This window comes from Pseudonaja textilis, chromosome 5 (assembly GCF_049901715.1).
Source record: "Pseudonaja textilis isolate UNSWEBS1 chromosome 5, rPseTex1.2, whole genome shotgun sequence".
Lineage (NCBI taxonomy): Eukaryota > Metazoa > Chordata > Lepidosauria > Squamata > Elapidae > Pseudonaja > Pseudonaja textilis.
This window is the reverse complement of record NC_141994.1, coordinates 41,789,562-41,815,146: the sequence shown is the minus strand read 5'-3', so window position 1 is coordinate 41,815,146 and position 25,585 is coordinate 41,789,562. Positions and strand designations below refer to the sequence as shown.

At 38.0% G+C, this 25,585-nt stretch overlaps 1 protein-coding gene across 2 annotated transcripts in view; it reads left to right on the top strand.

Moving 5' to 3' along the window:
* Window positions 1-973: 973 nt before the first annotated feature.
* CDK17 (cyclin dependent kinase 17) overlaps window positions 974-25,585 on the top strand; it is a 76,359-nt gene continuing 51,747 nt past the window's right edge. The window contains exon 1 of one of the 2 annotated variants that reach the window (XM_087934622.1): window positions 974-1,351. The gene's annotated coding sequence lies outside the window, so the exon portion shown is untranslated. Of the gene's footprint in view, window positions 1,559-25,585 lie in introns of both variants that reach the window. The other variant, XM_087934623.1, reaches the window with a different exon arrangement.

Here is a 25,585-nt window from a genome sequence, read left to right as displayed (position 1 = left end):
AGTGGAGCAGCAAACTGCACCCTGAACAATGCCAGATTTAGGCATAAAGTAAACAAGCTATAGTTTAGGGCCTAACAATCTGCAAGCTATTAATTTTCTCATTTTGCAAACAAGTTCAATATTTATATTATAAAAACATGGTATTACTTATTTTATTAGCATTTTGTGTGTGTATATGTGTGTGTGTTTGTATGTATACACACACATGTAGTACATTATGTATGCGTATGTATAAATGTGTGTGTGTGTGTGTGTGTGTGTGTGTGTGTGTGTGTGTGTGTAAATGCATCTTGAAATTATTTTAAAATGATATCTTATACAAATTCAGGGCTAATAGAAAAATGTCTAAACACAAGAATAAAACCTCAGAAGGGTCTATTGAAGCCATGAAAAAAACATCAAGAGACCATGAGAAACTGTAACTTGAATGTTTGTATTTTCATCAGGAGCAATCACAAAACATAACCTCTGCATTGTATTGTAAACTGAGATTTAAGTCTCAAAATTTTCATTCAAAATATTAAGTCATATGTTTTGAGTGGGGCTATGTGATGTATAAAATAAATGTCCATACCTCTGCTGGTTTTAATAGTTCCTATTCAAACACCTTAAGCAACTTTTAATTTATAGGTAGGATACAGAATGGAAAAATGTTTTAAAAAACAAAACAGAAATGCTCTTAGAATTAGAAACAGGTATAATTTCCCGGCAAATATTCCAGCATTGGCTGGAATATGTAGATAAAATATCGTAGTGGTAAAGTCTAAGTATCTAATCCCGGACCGGATTGCCTTCAGAAAGACTACTTCAACTTTAAATTGGAGTCGGGGAAGGCCGTGGGCGTCCTTTCCAACCTAGTCCATAACTGCAGCAGCAGAGGCAGTAAATCACTCGCCAGCCGCTAGCTGTCGCACTGGTTCTGGTCTGCGCTGCGGCTGCTTCGCAGGGATCTGGTGCTCCTGGGCGGCCGCTCAGTCGTTCTTATTTGGCAACTACGCGCAGGGCGGCGGAGTCGTCAGGCAGCATCCGGAGTCGTACCGTGGCCGAGCAAAGGAAGTAACGCCGCGACAGCAAAGGCCGAACGGCGCGATCCCCGATCTAGTTGGCGGGCGGGAGGGAGGGGGGAGCAGCCATGTTGGCGTGGGGCATAAAGTGACTCTTTGAGCCGGGAAAGAACGGGGCAGAACAGGAAGCGTACTTGGGGCGGCGGCATTAGCTGGCGGGGGCTCGCCTGCGGAAGAAGAGAAGGCGGTGGCGGTGCGGCGGTGCCAGCGAAGAGGGAGCACGGAAAGCTAAGGCAGGACGAGGACCGCCCCGGCGCGGCAGAGATTCGGCGCGGCTCCTGCTGCTGGTGAGTTCAGGGCTGCTCATTGTCTGCCGTGCGCGCAGGTCAGGGGCCTGGCCCGAGGCGAGAGGGCGACGGGGCGGCTTCCTTTCAGCCCCGAAAGGGAGCAAGGTGGTGAGGTGGGTGTTCAGCGATCTATACCGGTCTCCGGTGCTTGGGAGAAATTGGAGGCGGAAGGACGACGTCCGTGAAGGATCTACTCTTTTGGCACGTGTAAGTGGACGGGCTTTTTAAAATTCGGGCTCTGCCGGAACCGAATATGATAGCAAAAAAGAGCTTCAGACCTTCGACTTTGTTTGTCGCCCACTATCCTTCCTTTAGGGGGGCGCACGGGAGAGGGTAGTCCGGACCGGATGGTAATTGCGCATGAGGGATAGGATGTGGTGAGAAGGCATTTCTTGGCTTTACAATATTTCGCTTCTGTTTTCAGTGCGTATGTCCTGGATGAAAGGAAGGAAATGGGGCTTAATAGTAAAGAATTGATTGCCCTGATTTGAACTATTCCTGCTTTCCGAGCTCTGTGCATCGGTTCACCGAGGGCATTCAGATTGTTGGTAAATGGCTTTTCAGCGAAGTGTCAATTCTGCAAAGCTGTGCAGGGATGAAAGCAGGAACAGCATATTAAATATTCTCTCCCTCCCTCTCTCTCACTCTCACCACACACAGATCGTTTTGATAATCATCAATCACTATCCGATGTTGATGTTTCATAAGATTTGATATGCGCATACCATGCACGTCCTTTAAGCTCTGCTTTGTGTTTTAATTCTCAGAGGGTGGTAACAGGTTTTTTTTATCCTGGCAATTTTCCTGTATCTCTTACTTTGCCAACATGTTAAAATATCTATACATTTATATTTCTATTTACAACAAGCCATTTTGAGAGTGCTTTAGCCATATCTTCTTGCTGCATTTTTTCCCTCTCTTTAGGTTCCTCCTAAACTAGCATTCTTAAAATGACAGGATATAAGGCATACACTGACCCTGAACCCCTTCCTTTTAGAATTGGTATTATCATAGATTCTGCATAAACAAAATAGCTTATTCTGGGAGAACAGCCTACTTGGTATGAATCACCATTTACAATTTTGTGGAAACCAATACAGTGTGGTGTTTTCAGAAATGAATTAGCTCCTTTTTGTTCCCTGGCTATCCTTACTCTTCTTGCAAAGACTATTCAAGTAGCTTAAAACACATTTGGCATGTTGTTTACAACAGCTACTATTTGCCAGTGTTCAGTGGGCCATAAGGATGAGACAAGACAGAAGATGTAGCCAAATTATTCTATTTGGACTTCTTTTACTCTTATTTTTGTTACATGGTGCAAGTGTATAAGTTCAAGTTTATTCTTTAGTATTTCTACCTTTTAAAAATAGTTCTATGGGTGATTTCAAAATAGGTTATATGCTTAGAAAAAAGGCTGATAAAATTGTACAGGGCATTGTGAAAGTAGACAGTTTATTATTTCTTATTACAATATACATTGTGCCCTTTCTTTGGGAGCTCAAGGTGGTGAAGATGGGTGTTGCCTGCTATTTCTTTATTCCAACAATTACCATATGGAGGGAGGTTGGGTTAAGAAATAATGACTGGCCAGTGGAAGTAATAATGTACCTTAGAAAGCTGTGACTGGCTGTAACTGCACCCTTTTTACAGCCCTTATTTGTTTTGCATAAAGTGAAAACAAGCATTGAGTGTGATGTGCTTTATACTTAAACTTTGTCACTGTGCAAAGATCTGAATTCACCTTTTCAAAACTGTATCTATTATTTGTTGCAGTGTACTGGCTCCTTGCCATTTTTTCTTCAATTTACTGCAAAATTAAATGTGCAAAAATATTTTTCATTAACTGGACTAAAGCTCTAAAAAGCTCACAATTGTTTTCTTGAACAGAAGACGGTGATGAGAAGTGGTGAATAAGATTCCCAAACTACACAAAAAATCATATGCAGTACTTTTGAAAATGAAAAGTGATTAATGATTTAATGTGATTAACATTTATTAGTGCAAGTCCTATGTTTGTTTAGGATTAATGTAAGTAAAAAGTTTTGGTCTAATGGTTCAATGTATAGGATACCTCAATACTGTCCTATACATATTTGCTTGAAAGTAGATCCCTCTTTATTCAAAAAAGCTTATTCCCCAGTAAAAATGTTTTGAATATCTCACTGTTAGTGTTGTGGATGATTAATTCACAGGGTAATTTATACACGTCCACTTAAAGTAAAGCTCTACTTATTTCCAAGCAAGTGAATTCAGACTTGCAGACTCAGGTTGCTAAAGAAAATATATGAACTCATATTGATTGGGTCATATTTCATTTCATTGACTAGTTTTGCCTGCTTAATTCTACTTTATTTTATTTTTCATAAGGTATTGCTTTATTTTTTTCTAAAGCTCTCCTACCTTTTTGAAACTTCCATTTTTGTCTGCATCTGATTATTTTGTGTTTCTTTTCTCATTTTCATCTTGCCTTTTTTCTTTGTGGTCTCTTAAGGAGCAGCAGAATCTACAATGTTTGCCTCATTCCCTTTTGGCAGCTGCTTTTCCCAGATTAGTTTCTTTCTTTCTTTCTTTTTTTTAGGATGGCTTTCATGATTAATCTAACTAGATGTTAGTTTCTTGCACCTTTTTTGGGTTGTTGGAAACATTTGGAATTGTGAGGTAATATATACTTCCCCAAATGACTGCAATAGCAATCTTATTTTGCCCAAAGACAAACTGATGAGCTTACCCTTTTCCCTTTCCAGCATTTCTGGGTGCTTTTTATCTTGGCAATGCACATTTTTTTCAGATCATTTCCAGTTAGAGCACTTCTTGCATTTACATTTTACAAGAATGCCTCCTGGTCTTGTATCAGCATCCAAAGCATTTTTGATATGATTATGCATTTGGCTTTGTAATCTACTACATTTCCATTTCTTATTTTTAATTACATGCTTTCAGTAGTCTAAATGTGCTCAGTTTTCCCCCTCCCTCCTCAAAGTTGAGGATTTTTGAAACAGATACTAAAATGCGTAGCAGACACTGGTGTTGTGAAGCTATATGCCAGTGGTCATAAACCTGGATATTGCCTTCAGCCAAACAGGAGCATTGCTTTGTAGTGGTTCCAGATCTAGGTCTCAGCTAAATATCTTAGAAGGCTGTAGTAATTTCTGGCATCAGTTGTTGCAGAGAAGTGCACTATAGCTAACAATGATACATAAGCCATGTCCAATATCTGCCTTGGGTCATCTACCCAAGGCTGGTTTTTGTGGATAAAATTGTTTACAGGCCAGTCTAGTGCAAGAGATTGAAGCAGTGTATCAGTGTTGTAAGCTAGAATTCAAAAAAATCGTTTCATACAAATGCAAGTTACAAGATCTGTGTTATAGATTCTATGTGAGTGAAACTTTTCTGTGTGCGTAATGTTCAATACAGTGAAACATGTGCATAAAACCAAATTCTTTCTTGGATGGAATTCATCTTGATAGAATACTCCTCCTTCCAAACTAGAGGGTGTTTCCACTAAATGCTTTGTAATGTAAAATTTTTATTTCCATTATTATACACTGACCTATGTTTTTAGTCTAATATCTGAACACAGTTTTTAATTGACAATAAGAAAATCTTGTGGTTAAATAAAAGCCTGTTTTTCATATGCTGAATTCAGTTCTAAACCTGTGAAGTATGTTTTACAAATTTTAAATGAACATGTTTATTTAATCATGCTTGAAATATAAAAAGTAATATTGGAATAATGATTGCTTTAGGAACTGACAAAAGCTATGGTTATCTTTAAGTTTGGTATTTATGGTAAAACATAATTCATTTTATTGAATTCTCTTTTGGGGAGGATTTGTTTATGATGTCATGTGTCATATTGCTTATAAACAAAAATGATAGATGAAAATTTGATTTCATTAGTGGTTTTTTAATTTCTTCGACAAAACATTTCAGGTGATAACTTATATTTGCTTTGTCCTGGCCAGTTTTTCAGACTCTAAATAACAAGTCATCTGTCGTTTCCTTTAAATTCTCTTTATTGGCAGCACAAGTTTGGTTAACCTAGATATGTCCCAAATATCCCTTTATAAAATATTCTGCTTTCAAACCTGTTTCTTCACTTAAAAAATATGTTTTGTTGATACATTTTACTTAGTACTTTGAATTTATATCATGTTTATTTGGATGCATTTTTGTAATATTTCCATATAATAAGTATTAGGAAATACAGTAAAGTGATTAATCAGCTTACCATAGCACAATAATAGTTACTGCTCTAGATGGTACCACAAAATAATTAGAAGTAATAAACTTCTATTTCTAATTTCTTATAAGAAAATTATTTCTTTTTCTTTGAATATTTACTCTTCCCTTAATGGAATTGTCAATATTTAAACAACTGTAATCTCATGGAATGCATTTTGATTAGCAAGTCTCATCACACAGAATATTCTTTAATTCATTAAGACGAAGAGGCAAACTAAATACTACTCTTTCTTGTTTTTGTGCCTTTTTACTTTTATCTGACTGTATCCTGCTCTCAATTCTTGGACCTTATTCTGATTTAGATAGGGTTTTCAAACATTACCTTCATATTATAAATAGTTCATTATGATGACAAATTTGTTCCCTGCAAATCCTGATGAATGCTGCAAAAGGCAAGAATACCACAATTTTTGAACAACTTAGCTATATTACTGACACTTGGCTGAATCCATATATTCAGGGTAGCATAGTTGTCTATGACTATAGGTGTAGAATATTACAGTTAAATCCCATTAAAAAAATCAGGCAGCTACCTGCAAATTCTAAATTAAGCTGTGAGAGTCTAGTTTGTTTGTTAACCAATTTCCCCCACGCATAAATCCTTGCATGAAGCAGAATGAAGAACATTCTTCTGAATCACAGCTAGCTCTCTCTTTTTATTTTAACTTCCTGCTATCCTTTGCTTATCTCCTTTTCCTTACAGTTATTGTAATGCATTTCTCCTTTTCTTTTGAAACAGCTCAGTATTCTAGCTAGTCTGGTCTGGTCTGCAACCTACCATTGGATATTATGTTGCAGGGTTCATTGTGGATATTATTGTGCAGATAAGGATGATGATATATCTAAATCAAAATGATCAAAATATTCAAGAATCTCTTATCTTGTGAAATATTAGTCATTCTCAAATATTTATTTTTAAAATAATCAGTCTAATAGAGTGGCAGATCCTATCACATTCATGGTGCTTCTCCCTTTTTTTAGTTTCTTAGTTTTGCCTTGTGCAAATGATTTCCTCCTGCAGGAGTGTTAGGAGGGGCATCAATGATCTAAAGATGGTAAGCACAATTGGGCAGTCATAGCTCTCCTCCTTTCTAATGTGTATTGTTGCATTATATACTTGTAAAAAGGGGCAGGCTTCAATCACCTGGTCGTGCTCAGTACTTTGACATATTTCATTCCTTCCCATCCCCAGCAGAAATCCATGTTTTCCTGTTCCAGTGAGGTTTATAGCTAAACAAGGATTTAAACCATGGGCCTTGGTCCACTTTTGTTTTTTCTTTCATTATCTTTTGTTTTCCAAAGTGAGTTGACGTGCTCACAGTATTGTTCATTTAAATCTTGTTTCAGCCATTTTCAGAGTCTGCTACAAAATCTCATCAGTGTAAATCATACAGTTTTGAACTTTTTTTCTTTCCTTAACTAGTTTAGAATATAAGCTATGTATTTTATTCATTATGACTTGGGCCTTTACCTTGTCTAAATCTACTCTGGAAAAGAGCTGTGGCTTTTATCACCATTTTTTCTAGCTGTGTTTGAAGTTAATGAGATTCACCTCCTCTTATGAGTCAGCAGGAATGTATAATTTATTTCAGAGTTCAACAGGGTGGATCAAGAGGTGAAGTTTACCGCTCTGTTATGGAGCTTGTTTTCTAGCCTTCCAGATTCTTGATGTAGAACTTTCTTTCATTCTTTCTCCTTCCTTTTGAACTCTCTATCATTTTTATGTACAATAATTTAAGCCCACTTTGATAAAATAGCACATTGCATTTTCAACTGGAAGACCAAACCATTCTGGTGTTTATCACCAGTCTCACAACTAGTCTTGCTCATAATTTGCACAACAATAGGGCAAAGATCCTTCTTGGAGGCTGGGAGTTGAAACTTAGTCTCCTGCTATTCTAAAGGATTGTAGAAGGCCATATAGTGATATCATCAACATCCCCCCATTCTCTCTGTGTCTCTTTCCTGAGGCTTGTCAGGTAAGGGAAATTAAAAACTAATAACTTCCGGTAGTACTTGGAATTGCATAGAAAAAAATAATTTTGTCTCTCCAACATAACCAAAAGTCCCTCAACACAACCTAATAGGAATATTCAGCTAGGCATCAACATCACAGGCTCATTAAAAAACAAGTATTTTGAATGCTCTTCTAAATACCTAGAACTGCTATAGACAGTATATTTTAAGATTTTGGAGCCACCATGGAGAAATTCTGACTGCTGGCCCCTACAACTCTTATTTCCCATGCAGGCAGAATCCTAAGCATTCCTCTAGATCATGCCGGACAGGATGGGCAGATTCATTTTAGACAAGATGTATTAAACAGATTTATCATTGCTCATTGCTCCTAACAAAGCTGACTCCCAGTGATTTACAACACAACTTCCATAGCAAATATAAAGCTAGTAATGTTATACAAGCATAATTAATAGAGGGATAGAAAAGGGATAGAAACATGGCATCAATATTTAAAAGTCCAATAAAATTAAAATAAGGTCATTGTGGGAGAAAATCTTAACATAGAAAAGCAAGTTTAAAATTTTCTTAGAATACAGTCAAACCAAACTAGGGAAAGAAATTTCTTGGTGTTGGCATTGCCAAGCAAAGGCATGTATGATTAGCCAAAGTAGGAAACCAGAATTGTGAATGCTAGTAATATTTTTGATATAACATTGCAGAAACAATCCTGCAAGTCTGGATGTGCTTTCCCTCCTCCCTCCCTTTATCTTTGTGAGAACTAAGGACAGTCTTGCCTGAGGCGCTTACTCAAATTATAGTTTTGCCCCAATCTCAAAATTTCTTTTGTCTGACCATTGTCTTGGTAGCACTTCTTCCTCTTTTTCTTCAAGCCAATTCCTTCTGCCTGTTACTCTTACCTCTGTAGTGATATGTTTGTTGACATCTTCTCAGAACACACACTAAGCATCTTCCTTCAAAGAAGACATCCTAGGCCACACTTCATATAGAAGAAGCTGTTCGTCTAGTTAAGCAGGGTCCAAACCCTCTAGCATGTTGGCTTGTGCTGTATTGTTCTAATAGAATTCTTCCCACAACCTTCATGTAATTTTATTTTTCTAAAAGATTTTTACTCTTTTAGCAATCTATTCTTTCTCTTTTCTTGTATTTATATATATAATTGACATGCAGCATCCCTTTCTCATTTCTTTACATTTCATTCTCAATCCTACCTTTTTATTTGTCCGTTGCAGATATGAGGAATGTTGCTGCTCATTCTGCCCAAATTGTAAGGTAATTGGTTATTTAGCCATTCATCAGCATATGGATAAATAAATATGGCCAGAAACCTCTGAATAAAAGGTGCAAAGAAAAAGTAATAGCTGGCAAGGCAACTTTCCTGTGGCTTCCACACCCATGAGGGCATGAGCAAGAGTCCCATTTCTGGAATGTCAATTATCTGGAAGCCTGCACTCACAAACAAAAAAATCTCCACAGCACAAGCCAAGCAAGCACAAGCAACCCCCCCCCGATACCTCCAGCTCAAACACACCCCAACCAGGCACCCAGATGAAACCTAGCTTCCTAATAAATGATAGCCGTCCGTTTACTTGAAGCCAAGCCTCACTAAAAGCCTCCAGTATAGGAAACACAATGTTGCCAGCCAATCAAGACAAAAAAATGCTACAAAACAGAAGATATTAGAAACACCAATCAAGCAGAACACAGCAAACTCCAAGACCAATAAACACAGACCAAGACTCCCAACCAATCAGGATGAAGAAAAAACCGTTCTAACACAGCAGTAGGCTAGCACCAAATTTAAAACAGAAATGGCTGTGAAAGCCTGACTCACAGACGAACACAATACAGAAGCCTGATGATGGCAGATAAGATTCTGCTGAAACATCGCTACAACTTTAAAAGCACAACTATAATGACGTGGGAAAATATCCGAACAAAGCTGAATACCATACATACGTACATACATACATACATACATATATATGGTATTCAGCTCTGTTCGGGTATTTTCCCATTTCATTATAGTTGTGCTTTTAAAGTTGTAGCAACGTTTCGGCAGAATCTCATCTGCCATCATCAGGCAGATGTGACCTCAAATTCCTACACAGCTGCAGAGACAACAATGCAACACCAACCTGCTTCAAATTAACATTTCATCACAGCACAGCTGCTACCAAATGTATCCTGAAAAGAAATGAAATGGCTCTACTCAGGAATGAGCTCCACAGAAAGAGATTCCAACTTCACCAGTTAAACAAAGACCTCCTAACCCTACACCTGGAATTGAGCAACAAAATCCACCCTCTACTTTGGGAAAAGATAAAACAACTTACAACTTGAAAAGCTGAAACTGAAACCACTTACAAAAATGACAAAGTCCTGAAGAAACTAAAGAAATTAGAACATGACAAGAAAGCCCCCAACAACTCATAACAACACCTGAAACAATTAGTATACAACGTTTCTAATAGAGAACTCACCAAAACAGAAACAGATGTCCTAACCAAAGGATTCAATTATGCTATAGCACCCCCAAAAATCCCCACAGAATCCATCATATGTGCAGTAGAATCCAGCCTAACTAAATTAAATACAGATGAAACTGATAGAATAAGACACCAAGTCACTAACATCCTATGCACAAGCAAACCACACCAAAGGAACTTACACAAAGAGGAACTAAAAGCCCTGCAAGCCCTAAGGAACGATAGCAACATAATCATACTTCCAGCAAATAAAGGTAATGCCACAGTAGTAATGGATAGAAAAGACTACGAAACAAAATTGACAGACCTACTCCAAGACTCCACATACAAACTCATAATCACGGACCCAACCACATATCTGGAAAAAATAACCAAGAAGAAAATCATAACCAGCAACATGAGCAAAGAGATCCAACAGACGATTATCCCAAGAGAAAAATCTTCCAGATGCCCCCAAACTATACGGCCTCCCCAAAATACACAAAGAAGGCATACCTCTCAGACACATAGTCAGCTCCAGAGGAGCACCACTACAAAACCTAGCCAAATACCTAGCAAAGCAGCTACAGCCCCATGCTGAAGCAGCGGCTTCACATGTACAAAACTAATACCACCTCTTGGAAATGATCAAAGATCTACACGTGGAACAAAAAGATCTTCTTGGTACGACAGACAAAATCAGTAATGTACTACACAGGCATCACATCAAGACTGCCATCGAAACAGACAGAAAAATAGCAGCCGTCCTAAGAAACCCCAAAGATAAAATTGACCTGGAAAACCAAAGTATATATGACGTCCCCTGTGCATCATGCCCTGCCACATACATTGGACAGACCAATAGAAGAATAAGTACCCACCAGGATGAACACAAAAATGCAGTAAAAAAGCTGGAACACACTTCCTCACTAGTCCAACACATGAAAGCCACAGGCCATAGCATCGACTTCAATGGCACCAAAACCCAAGCCGCTATAGAAAACCCCAGCTACAGAATTATCAGAGAAGCCATAGAGATTAAAAAAGACCTGAAAGCATGAATAGAAGAGATGACTCCACCAGACTGTCAATTATCTGAAGCCTGCACTCACAAACAAACAAATCTCCACACCATAAGCCAAGCAAATACCTGGGCACAAACAGACACCCCCCCGCCCCCGATACCTCCAGCTCAAACACACCCCAACCAGGCAGCCAGATGAAACCTAGCTTCCTAATAAATGATAGCCACCCGTTTACTCGGAGCCAAGCCGCATTAAAAGCCTCCAATACAGGAAATACAATGTTGCCAGCCAATCAAGACAAAAAAAAATGCTACAAAACAGAAGATAGAACACCAATCAAGCAGAACACAGCAAACTCCAAGACCAATAAACACAGACCAAGACTCCCAACCAATCAGGATGAAGAAAAAACCATTCTGGCACAGCAGTAGGCTACCCCCAAATTTAAAACTGAAACAACTGTGAAAGTCTGACACTCAGATGAACACAATACAGAAGCCTGATGATGGCAGATGAGATTCTGCCGAAACGTTGCTATAACTTTAAAAGTAAAACTATAATGGCGTGGGAAAATACCCGAACAAAGCTGAATACCATACGTACGTACGTACGTACGTACAGTATTCAGCTTTGTTCAGGTATTTTCCCATGTCATAGTTGTGCTTTTAAAGTTGTAGCAATGTTTTGGCAGAATCTCATCTGCCATCATCAGGCTTCTGTATTGTGTTCGTCTGTGAATACCATACATGTAAGTACCCGTGAAAACTTAAGAAAACAGGTATGTCGGTCTAGGTGTGTGCAGGTCTTTTCCCGTGTAAGATTAAGAGTATCTTGGCGATGTTTCAGCGAGGTCCCACTCACCATCTGCAGTGGCACAAAGCCGAAAGCACTAGCCTGAGGTTGGCGAGTGGGACCTCGCCAAAACTTCGCCACTCTTAATCTTACATGGGAAAAGACCTGAACTCACCTAGACCTACATATATGTGTGTGCGTGTGTGTATGTATGTATGTATATATGTATATGTATGTATATATGTATATGTGTGTGTGTGTGTTATGTACGTATGTGTGTGTGTGTGTGTGTGTGTATATATATATATATATATATATATACATACATACATACATATATATATATTAATATTCTTAAGTTTTCATGAGGTACTTACATGTATGGCATTCAGCTTTGTTCGGGTATACAATGACGTGGGAAAATACCGAACAAAGCTGAATGCCATACATACATACATACATACATACATACATACATACATACATATGCATATGCAGGTCTTGACATGTTTGGATCTTTTCCTGTGTAAGATTGAGAGTATCTTGGTGATGTTTCGACAAGGTCCCACTCACCATCTTCAGGCTGGTGCTTTTGGCTTCGTGCTTGTGCGAGCAAAGCGTGATCGGAGCTGCTTTCTCTCCATAAATACTGGTGGGTAGGTGTGGTGTGCTGGCTCTGTTGTAAGCGGGCTGGTTGGCTCTGTTGTTATTTCTTGATTGGTTGAAATAACACAGCCAACCAGCCCGCTTATAACAGAGCCAGCACACCACACCTCCCCACCAGTATATATGGGGAGACGGCAGCTCCGATCACGCTTTGCTTACTCAAGCATGAAGCCGAAAGCACCAGCCAGAAAATGGCGAGTGGGACCTCATCGAAACATCGCCAAGATACTCTCAATCTTACACGGGAAAGACTCGAACACGCCAAGACCTGCATACCTGTACCCTTGAAAATCTATGAAAACAAACACACACACACACACATATATATTCATACACACACGTGTGTGTGTGTGTATATGTGTGTGTGTTTATGATCTTGCTCTGCCACCAAGTCAAGCATGCTTTCGGAATGGGCATAGTTTTCATTAGTAAAAAAGCAACATACGTTTTAGCTTCATGGCCATCAGATATAATTTCCAGGCAATTTCCAGATTGCACGCCAACTGCTGAGATCGCTTGAGTTATATGTTAAGGTAAAAGGATGTGTTGCGATACCAAATAATCTGCGCCTTTAAAATTGAGGTATATCTAATCATTTTCCTCTAGGGGAAGGAATGAATAGAGATGGAAAGAATGCAGTAAGGATATCTTTCTTCAAAGCAGTGTGTCAGATGAGCATATCTGGACCTCCCTTTTACCCTGTCCTTATCATTTGATAATCTTTTATTTTGTTATATACTTTAGTTATTAACTGTGTGAACTAAAGCAGGAAACAAAGAAAAAAGAACAAAAGGAACGTAGCAGAACAGTCTTGCTGTGCTTTCTCTGTTATCCCAGTAGGCTTTGTATGGGAATACTTCTTTGCAGTAGTATACTGGCTTTTCTTTGTTTGAAAGAAAGAAAAGCAGATATATATGGCATTAGAAATCTGTACATTGGATCTTATATTCATACTGGATTGTGCTAGCCAGCAGGACTGTAGAAATGATACTAGGTTTTTGAAAGTAGGTACAGTGCTTCTGTGTGTCCCAAGCTTTCGTATGAATTGAATTTAAAAAATGAATTTGGAGAAGGAAATGACATGTAATGGATTTGGAATAAGACAATGTCTGGTAAAGTAACTTTGGTAAACAAAAAGCATATTGAGAGTAGATTCGTCAATTTTGACATCTTGAAGTCACTTTTAATCATAAAACTTTCCTGTACTCATTACCGATCTCTATCACTCTTCTGTTGTTTTTGCTTCCAAATTGTTATCACACTATGTTTTCCTTATGTGTGGTTATGCTATGAATGTCATCTTCAGTTTTAGTATATCAGTAGCTAGCAAGGAAAACATCTGCTAGTCTAGGCACTCTAGCAGGAATAAGTGGGTTTTACATCAGGATATTGTCTGTCCTCCTCCTATGTTTCATGTGGGCACTTCCAAATTAAAATAAAGTGAACAAAACTGTATGGGAAGATACCACGGCAAAAATATCTTAGAAAGGAGGAAGCAGACCCTCCATGATAATGCAGCTAGCTAAGTCCTGCACAGCTAGTTACTAGCTGCTAGGCAACCAGGTCTCTTGCTTGAAGACGGGGGTGGGGAAGTGGTTGAAAGTGATGACAAATATAAAGAAAATGGTATATAAGCAACAAGAGCCAGATATAACACCCCTTGTTAAGATACAGCAGTACAAAAATCTGGGCTATGAATCTATAGGTAAAGATATAAACCAGAATATATTATACATTATACTACTGTACATTATAATATACATTACAAATCCCTATTCACCACCTTGTTGGGTTCCCTTTCTTTCCCTAAATAGTGGACTTCTGACCATTTCAGAGTACTCTTAATGCAGAATAACATTAATATGATCCTCTTTTTCACCAAATAAAACTGGAGTTTTCTTCCCCTCTTCCTGATTGGAATACCCATTGGGGTCAAAAGCAGAAAGCCGAAGAATGAAGGGTAGAAAAAGGACTCAGGAAAGGAAAGTGTAATAGAAAGGGCAAACATTGGGAGTAAAATGGCTGCAGTGGAGGCTGGCTAGTGATTGGGAAAAAAGTTAGGGTTAATCTTTTCCAACACTCCTAAGGCATAGTTCTACCATTTTCACTTAGGAGCTAGTGATGGTATAAGAGCAGCATTGTGGGGCCATGAGGGAAGATTGGTATTGTTAGAGCATGTTATTGTTAGAGCATGTTATGCATTGTTAAAAAATGCAAGTGGGAGCAGCAGGGTTAGAAACTATGATCTAATTCAGTGGTCCCCAATCATTGTGGCTTGCTGGCCCAGAGGTGGGAGAGGGGAACTGGGCTATGCAAATGGCGGGCTGGCACACATGTGCATGCGCATGCAGCCCGACTTGCACAAGTTTAATCTTTGAAAAATCTTTCAGGACCAGCTCCTTGCCAAATCTATGGTCACTAGCCACAGTCATTCCCATCTTCAAAAAGGGAGACCCCAGCCTAGTTGAAAATTACAGACCAATCTCTTTATGCTGTGTCACCTGTAAAGTCATGGAATCAATTATTAACCAATCCATTATCCTCCACTTAGAGACAAACAACCTACTCTTTAATAAACAGTTTGGTTTCAGAAGAAAACTGTCCTGTAATCTGTAAGTAGTACTCATCTCAAATGATCTAAGTGCTAGAGGCCACTGTAACTACATAGCCAAAAAGGCATGAAGAGTTGTTAACCTAATGCTGCGTAGCTTTTTCTCTGGTAATATCACACTACTAACTAGAGCATACAAAACATTTGCTAGACCAATACTTGAATACAGTTTATCAGTCTGGAACCTGCATTACATTTCTGATATTAATACAATTGAGAAAGTCCAGAAATATTTTACGAGAAGAGTCCTCCTCTCCTCTACTCATAGGAGAATACCTTATGCCACCAGACTTGAAATTTTACACCTAGACAACCTAGAACTACGCCGCCTTCTGTTCGATCTAAGTATAGTACATAAAATTATATATTGCAATGTCCTACCTATCAATGAATACTTTAGCTTCAACCAAAACAATACAAGAGCACAAAATAGATACAAACTAAAGATAAACCGCACCAGACTTGATTGCAGGAAATACGACTTCAGCAACAGAGTAGTCAATGTCTGGAATACTCTACCTGACTCTCTAGTTTCTTCCCCAAGCCCCAAAATCGTCAACGTTAGACTGTCTACTATTGCCTTCACCCCTTTCCTAAGAGGTCTGTAGGGGACGTGCATAAGTGCACCAAAATGTGCCTACCGTCTCCGTCCTATTGTTCCTTTTTTTCCTTATTCGTATCCATTTCATGTATTTACTATTTTACTATTTCCATATTTCTTTATTTCATGCACCTGTTTCTTACTGCTTCTCCTCCCCCTCTTTTCCCCATATCTTTTCTCATTCCAGTTTATATCCCTCTCTTTCTTAATATCTTCCTTTCCCCTTTTCTGCTGGGTCTTTCTGCCTTTCCTGACTTCACAGGTATTCCCCCTTTTAATTGCCTTCTTAAATTTCAACTTTTTAACCTTCCTTCTTTCCCCACTTCTTTGTAGTGTTCTTTGTGTTAATTGTCTATTTAAAATGTCTTCTCCTTGAGTCGACTCCTCCTCCTCTGAAGCTCTTCTTGTTCTTCAATCGCCATTTCCATTTTTTCTAACACAGAGCAAAGTGATTCGCCTCTTTCCTGTAGTAATTCTCTCATATTTTTAAGTTCCATTTTTAATTCCCGAAGAGATATCATCATTACACACTCTTATATTTTATGACCGTTAAAGTCCACACAAAAAAACCCACTTTTACTTTCCTTCGTTCTTCTTTCAATTTTCTAAAGTTCTCAGTTATTCCAGACGAGGGCCTATACCTAAAACATCAATCAATCCCACAGTCAGTCTTTCCTTGCTTTTTTCTTTATTCTGGTTCTGCTTTCACTTTCTAAGATTCTTACTTTGTTTCAATATTTCTTTAATGTTACAGCCACACAAGTTCATTCAGAAACAGGATGCTTTCCCTTTTGTTTGAGCTCAAGTTTTTGTCAAAAGGTGGCATTCTCCATTATACAAAGTCTTCACCTTTTCCCCCTATTTTTTTATTTAAGGTTTTTCGAACCTCAATATTCCAGCACAGTCCAGTCTCCAATTTGTAAACTTTATTATTATTATTTTTTGACAATCTTAAGTCCAGCTTTATTTTATGCCTGTTTATTCCCAAAATATTTTAGTCCAATTTAGTTAAATCTTTAGTTTCAGCTTCTTCCTTTCCTGGTTCGAAGCCCTGCTTAGCTGTCAAAAATATTTTCTTTTTTTCCCCCTGTCCCTTTGTAATTTCGCTGCTCACTTTTTTTTCTTAAAAATGTTACCTTAATCCCGGGGTACTTTTGTTTAGTTGTATTGCCCAGTTGTCCTGGTTCAGATGTTATCCACCTCTTTCTTCCCTCCTGCACAAACCTTAATCCAGCTGAGTCCTCCTCTTCGGGGTGGCCATTTTAAACCACCACTGCAGTCGTCTTTGGGGGGGGGAAAAGACCAAGCCCAGGGGGGGAGATGCGGTTCCCCCCCAACCTGGCTTGTGGCTTCCCCTTACTCCGCCACCCCTCCAAGGCAGCTTCAGCTCCTAATTGTAATGATCTGGGCTCTCCAACGAAAGAGCACGGACCATAGCCACAGAGAGTCGCGATCTACGGTCCGTCAATGAGGAGGCTCCGCCTTCTTCCTCAGCCATGCTAAATATATTAAAGAAGGAGCTTCTGTGATTCTCTTCACCATTACTTCAATGTGAGCAGAGTACATTAAATGGAAATATGGTTCATTTGCGTTTAAAATTGTTACCTCAACTTTTGGTAGATAATGAACAGTTTCTGGTAGTATTTAAATCTGTAAAATGATATGAAAGTTTGTTAAAGAACAAAATTGCATACAGCCTTTAGAAAGGATTACCTTAAATAAATCACTAGTACAGTCCTCACTGTTTGTGTGCCCCATTGATTAAACAAATAATTCACCTTGAAATTTCTACAAATGAAGAAAAGGATCCCTGTTAATTTTAGTTAATAGTTGTTAATGTATACCATGTTTATAGCCAAGATTAGTGTAGGAATAATTAACCAATCAAGAATGAAAATTATGACTTATTAAGAGAATTCTATTGAGTTCATTTTGAAATTTGTAGCACAGTAATGGTTAAGGCATTGAGCTAGAAACTGGGAAGCTGTGAGTTCTAGACCTGCTTTAGTCACAAAGCCAGCTGGATGACCTTGGCCTGTCCCCTAAGAAGGAAGCAAAGGCAAGCCACTTTTGAAAAATCTTGCCGAGAAAACTGCAGTGATTGGTCCAGGCAGTCTCTTAGAATTGAACATGATTGAACAGAAGTATTTTTTAAAAGAAATTATTCTTTTTGTTCAGATCCCTATTCTAGAATGGCAATATTTTGTGTGTTTCATGTCCTCATAACCACCATTTGGATCACATATTCTGAAGAGCTTACTTCTTTGTAGTACTGGTTGGGCATTTAAGAATGCATGTTGCATGTAGCAACATGTAACAACTGAATAACATCCTCTTTAATGCATATTAAAAAATGTTGAAAAATGTCAGTGATTACAATCCCTGAACTTAGTAGTCCAGTGGTAGCCTACTAACTCATATGTTTAATTTTTTTAAAGGAGTTAAACTTTTAAGTTTCAGGTGGTATGAAATAAGAGCCCTTTAGAAGGGAAACCATTCCCATCCCCACCTTTAAATTCCCCAGTTCCTGATAAGTGGCCTGAAATTGGACCACTAAAATTAGGCTCATTTGTCAAGACATATCATAGGTTGCTCATTTCTGCCATAAAACGTTTGCAAGCCATGATAGTTGGGTTCATCTATTACAATCAGTCAAAAGCAAACAGTCCATATTATGGCCGAATGTGCTAGCTGAATCAAAATATGAATGCCACATAATGGAATATATGTAGAATAATTGTGAATTTTTTGTCATGTATATAAGCAATACATGTATGAGATGATTTTCCCCATGGTATATTTTCCATTCTTTCATAATGTACATTGAGCTAGTTATAAATTTATGTTGGGAGTATGAGCATATGATTTATGCTGTGTAAACCATAAATATTTGATTCAGTGTTTTCACTGTTCATTTAACAGAATCTTCTGGCAATAATTGAAAAGAAAGCCAATCCCCTGAAGAACTTGCATCTCTTGTCAGCATTATCTCCTCATTAATGCTGTATGCAGTCAACACTCTGCTTGGTGGCTTTTGAAATAATGTTTTACGTGATGAATAAAGAATCCTCTGTCTTAGTTGTTTCTAAGTACCAGGCCTTTGTCAGGAGCTGAACAAGAGAAGTATGTAAATATATTTAAGGAAGTATTTGCTAGATATTTGCTAAACTCTGTTTTAAAAGCTGTATTTCTAACTTGAAACAAAATTGAATAGCTGCTAATTAAGAAATGTGATTTGTTTGCACAAGTATGAAGTAGAATTCTTGCAGGCCTTTTAGATGAGTGAGGGAAAAATATTAGGTGAATTTGAAAATCAAAAATGTAAAACTGAATATTTTTTTACATGTATAATCATTCAGGTAATCTTCACTATCCCTTTCATCTAGTGACTATTATCCATTATTTGTATATTAAGAAGATTTAACATAATTTTAAATATGCTTTTAATACCATCTGTTTCCACTTTAAATATAATCTGGATTTAGCTGATTTATACATATTATGATCGCTCTGTTCTCCACGCTGCTGTGAGAGCCCAGCATGGGTTAGACTCTTCCTGATGACATCATTAAGCTGAGTCTGTTTAATATAAAAGGGCCAGCCTGTGGGAGTCTCCCCAGCTTTGATTCAGCTCCTCTCACTTTGTACGGTTGAGATTGGAAAGCAACTAGAGTGGTTGTTGAAAATAGGAATGAATTCTCAGCTATAAATCTCTCATTTGATGTTCCTTCTCTTATCCGCCTTACCTCCTCTATTGTTTAAATGTTATTCCACATATAAAGACATTTTTTATTTATCATATTAACCTCCACTCCTCCCACAAGTACTTTTTCCTTGCTGTATGCAGACTCTCCTTTCTGAGAACCCCTGTTGGTCTGAGAAGAATACTTTGAGCACCTTGCTCCCTGTTATAAATTTGAACCTTTGCTGGCAAATCAACAAATCAAAAATTATGATTATTTAAAGAACCTTCTCATTATATTTTATATTTTATATATTTCTTCATTATATTTGACAGATAGTCTTTTGTGTCCCAACAACTGAAAATGCATAATGTATATACGTATTCTTAGAATGCTTTTGGAGAAGTGCAGTAACTATTTTTAGCTTCTCTGTTAAGAGGCAACTGTTATTTCCCAGCTAGGTGGAAAGTTTTTGACATGAAGATGCTGTTGCAGCTGTAATACTTCACACAGGAACTGCTGACCTTTAGGGACAGACTTCTATAGGGAATCATTGCAGTCTCCAAATATGTCCATAATGTGGTATTATGCCTACAGATGGGATCTGTGCCAGGGAAGGTACAGTTTTGGTTCCTTTTCATCAAGTTGTTGCTGGATCCTATCTTTCCTCAGATAGATTTGGCTGTGCTAATTCTTCTTATAACTTAAAATTTGCCTTCAAGATGATGCTGTAAAGTAACCCCCCATACTTATGAGGGGGGGAAACCTCATAAAGTATAACTTATAAGGTTCTTCAGTTGTATGTTGAATCCTGAAAGTGCAAAGAAGAGTACAAAATCTGGAACATGGCGCTACAAGAAAGACTCAAACCTAATTTCCCATCATTCACATTTAAGGATCTCCATGAGTAGATTTAACCAAATGACTTACTTATTCTGTATTGCAGTATTACAGTAGAAATGTCCAATTTTTATGGTAGTCCACTTTTTCCTATAGCATTATTAACAAGTTCCCAAAAAACTTATTTACTTTATGTAGCTGAAAATATAGTTATTGTAACTATATTCAGACAGTTATTGTAAACCAGTTTTTTGTAATCCGGCTGTACCATTGCCTTTTTTCTGGTTAGGTGGACATTTGAGGAATAAAATACTGGATTCTACCATATATACCTTTTTTATTTTCCAATAATTCCTTTGGGATGAATGTCTTATAAATAAGAATTATGCTTGAAGTTGCTGGTTTGCTTTTCAGGGAGCTATCTTCTCATTTTTCTGAAAGAAAAATAAAATTTAAAATTAAAATCATATATGCCAGGGAGATCTTCCTGGGACCCTTGCTCATAAGCTAATTAAGGCAGAGTCTCTTTGATTGACATAAAACACTTCTGCCCAGGCTTCTTTCCAACTGGTCTAAATCACCATTTATGAAAGTTGTCTCCTGACTCACTTGCAGTGTTTTGTTTGTTTATGTCTTTCTGTTCTATTCGTTTTCTTCAGCCTCCCACAATTTTTCACAGTAGGCAAGAAAATACAATTATGAATGTCCAAGACCTATTGTTCTCAAACCTTTTATAGCTGACTGAAATGAAACTTATTTTCCCCAATTTCACTGAGTATTGTTAAGCAAGATTAATTCAAAGATCCTCCAGCAAGTGAACTATTTTTAATTTGGAGCCAGGGTACCTACTGTATGTATACATTAGAACCGGCAAATTCTGATAAAGGAAGAATATTCAGCTTGGATTGGTTATTCATCAGTCTGTTACATCCAGGGGTGGGATTCTGCCGGTTCGGACCAGTTCTATAGAATCGGTTGTTATGATTCAGCGAAGTACAGAGAATCGGCAAATTGTATAAGCGATATCACGCACATGCCTAACATCACTGACTGCATTCTCCCCCGCCCAGTAACTCCTTAAGGTATCTTTCCCCCTCCTGATGATCAGCTGTTCCAATGATCAGCTGTGCCGGGATCCCCTTCACTGTCTTACAGCTTCCAGGAGGCTTCCCTGAGGCAGAAAGGGAGCGGGGGTGGTGGTGGGGTGTTGTGCCCCCTCTGCCCTCCATTTTTGCCTTCCTGGGCCCCAGGAAAGCCTTCTGGAAGCAAAAACACCCCCCGAGAGGCTTCCCTGAGGCCCAGGAGGCCCAAAAAGGAAGCGTGGGGGGTGCTTTGCCTCTGTGGTGCCTCTGCCAATAAAAACAGAGCTCACAAGGCCCACCTGAGCTCTGTTTTTGGCTTCGACAACCTCCTGCAGCCCTCTGCCAATGAAAACAGAGGCCCAGGAAAGTTGTGCGTTCCATTTTCACCGGCACAGGACTGCAGGAGGCCGTCATGGTTGAAAATGAGCCTCAACGAGTGATGTCAAGCTGGCCAGCCCAATCTGGCCATGCCTCCTCAACCACTACCCCCCACCCCACAAGATCAAACAGAACCCTGATGCAGTCCTCAGTGAAATCAAGTTTGACACCCTTAAATTAGTAGATCTGATTTACACTCTTCATTCTTCAGAAATTGATGAAAGATCCCCCTTGATCTAGTTCCAAGTCATCTTTTGTTCATCAGAAGAGTGGAAACTTTCTTCCATTTATCTCAAAATCCCTGAGGTTGTAGTTGGATTTCTCATCCCCACTCTACTTTTTAAAGGAATATTTGCTTGATTAAAATTATTAATTCCATCCTGTTCTCTTATTCTTGGGCAGTTCAGTCTTTTAGAATGTCTTTTAGTAGATCCTTTCTATACAGAACAGTCCAAGGTGTTACATGTATTGGTCTTCCACTCAAATTACATTCTTTAACTCTGCCTAGGTGTGCCTTGGATCAACTATGTAATAGACATCTTTGAAAGACTTGTTCTCAAATGGAAGAGGTTTGGCACAGCCAGGACTCTTCCAAAGCTAGTTACCTGATCAAACTGAGCAATTGAAGGGAGAAGGGCCTTAATAAGACAACCCTATGGTCAATCTGACTGAGCTCCAGAGATTCTGTGTGGAGATGGGATAGAGTTCCAGAAAGACAACCATCACTATAGCCCTCCAATTTGAGCTTTATGGCAGAATGGCTAAACGGAAGCCTCTTCTAAGTGTGAAACACATAAAAGTCTGCTTGAAATTTGCAAAAAAGTACCAGAAGGACTCTCAGACTGTGAGGAACAAGATTCCTCACAGTGTAGGGGTGCAAAACTTGTTGCATCATTCTCAGAAAGACTCAAAGCTGTAGTTGCTGCCAAAAGTGCTTCAACAAAGTATGAAGTGAAGGGTCTGAATACTTATGCCAATGTGATACTTCAGATTTTTCTTTTTACTACATTTACAGACATTTCTAAAATTCTGTTTTCACCGTGTCATTATGGGGTACTGAGTGTAGATTAAGGAGAAAAAAATGAATTTCAACTGTGAAATCAGGCTGCAGCATAACAAAATTGACAAAAGTGAAGGGGTCTGAATACTTTCTAAATGCACTGTATTTTTGATATTGTCAACGTTCTAATGCTGACTATATTTTGGAAGACTTCTACAGTATTCCCGGAGTGAACAAATAGGTAAGAAGGCACATTGTCTTGGCCTTGAAGTTCCATGATTTTTCAAATGGTAGAGAACCCACTGTATAAGCCCAAGATGCTATTGCTTTACCATTCCTAATTCCACTGCTTACAGTTTTGTTGAAGACAGAAGAAAAGTCCTGGTCCAAGTTAGTTCTCATGTCATCAACTTCTTACCATATGAATATTTATAGAAGTGAAAGAAGAGAGAGGCCATTTCTTATACCAATAGCTGCTCCTAATTTTACTAGGACTAAAATTAGAAGTAGCTGATTTTACTAGCTAATTTTACAGCTACATTGTAAGTTTCTGTAAGAATAATTACATTCCTATTTTCCTCAATATTCTTCTGCATCTAGAAATTTATTTACCCATCTATGTGAATCACAGAGGCTACAATGAAACAAGTTACATTTAGAAATGTGCAAAAACATTTTGTTTGGAAACAAATGAAATGTGATTTTTTTTCAAAATGTAACTTTTAAGCATAAAACAAGATGTTCTAACTACCGTGGAAGCAGCTTGAGACAGGGATTTCAGACTCAAGGTGTGAGATCACACCAAATGATAAAAACAATGTGTTCAAACAAAAATCCACAGTTTTGGAATCAAGATGGGTGTTTTACAGAATTTCATACTAGAAATTTTTCAAAATAAAGCATTGTGCATGCCCATTTTAACCTCTAATGCAGTTCTTCAGTGCTCAACTGTGCATTCATACAATGTGCCCTACCTGAGTATTATCACTGTTGGAAACTCACTCTTCTTTCACATCTTCTATGGCAGTGTTACAAACTGAAAGTAACTAGCAGGGATCATGCCTAGTCATGTGTTATATAGTTTAGCTCCTGCCAAATTAGTAAACTGTAGAATTTTTTGAATGAACCTGTCCATACTAACATAATCAGTGTGTGTGAAGTCATTCCAAGAACTGCAGTTGCAGATAGTTAAGTAGCTTCTTGCATAAACATTTTAGCAATAATTTTGAGAGAAAAGGGAAGCATGTTCTTGTAGGAATAGTTCTCTGTTTTGCAGAATGTGATTTACCAAGTGCATAACATACCATATTCTGACATTCTGCTTACTTATACCCTTCCTTATGAAGGTTTGCACTCTGTCATGGAAATAAAGATTCCCTTGATGCATCTAGGTAGTAATAATCTTTGACAACCATATAGAATTTTCTATCTTGGCATTCTCCTACTCCCTGACTAGCATCATCTATGTCAAGCCTGATGATGACAAATAACATGATTATGCAGATGAAACTTTTGCGTAATGATGATATAACAGTGGGCGTGGCCAGGGTGGGCATGGCCAGCTCAACATTATGCAGCCCTTCCAGGCTCCATTTTCCCTGGCAGAAGCAGGCCAGTTCTTCACTGTTTCCAGGGCAGCCCTGTGGACCAGATCTAAGCACCCCAGAGGCTGGATCCAGCCCACGGGCCTTGAGTTTGACACCCCTGCTCATAACCATTACATGTACAATGTTTCATTAGAAGATGAAGGGGAAAAAAATTCAAAGTTTATCCATATGTTCCCTGACAAGATGAATCAACTACTGATCCAATAAATGGAGAAAAATGTTTTTTCTCCTCTACTCCTCTACTCTTAATCTTTGCATTACTTAACCTGCTGACAAATTCATTTCATATTTTGTAGTCTGTTCCAGTTCTTTTGTCCACTACCTTCTCTAATTGCTTTTATTTGGATTCATATCGACCCAATATTGAACATGTTTTTTGTATGTCCCAATTGCAGATACTATATTCTTGTTTCTAACTGCTGGTAGCCATTTCAGTCTGTCTGCTTATTTATAACATTCTTAAGTAAGGATATATGCAGTTAAACTAAATTAGTTTCTTAAATACCTACATACAGTATATATTTACTTGTACAGAGAGAGAATGTACACTAATGTACAGGCATAGACATACCATGTCTGATGTTTAAAGCACAGGCTTACCATAGTTAATATTTATTATAGCATATTAAAACTCCAATATTGAAAAATGCCATATACAAACACATAGAAAATGTATAAAAGTACAAGCATACCATAACTAATACTTCTATTAGTTGTACTACTAGCACATTAAAACTCTCTTACCTTGAAAAACATCTTACATTAAATTAATCATTGAAATGATTATGGCTTTTTAAAGAACCCCTATAAACCTTTTCAAAAATGGTTAATGGCTTTTTTTTATTACACTCCTTTAGATTGTACTTGTAGTTATCAGTGTACTATAGGGTTACAATGCAATTGTTGAAAATAAGGCAATTTTTTTCCCTTCAAACTTCAGTGTTTATTATTACATTTTGCTTGATGAACTAAACTAGAAGGAGTATAACAACAATGTACAAAAATGTATGTTACTTAAATGTTTTTATGAAATATATTTAATATACAAACAATCTAAATTAATAACACATGAGAGATAAAACCTTTTTGGTTTGGGATTGGTTTTGTGCTAAGCTGAAAACAAGTGAAGCATGTCATGACACCAATGCATTAATTAAGAAGGGGTTACTAAATTCAAGTTGCCCCTCAATCAGAGATCTAAATAGCTCACTTTTGGCCAACTAAGTCGCATTAGGGTCTATCTCAGGCAAAAGCTAGGA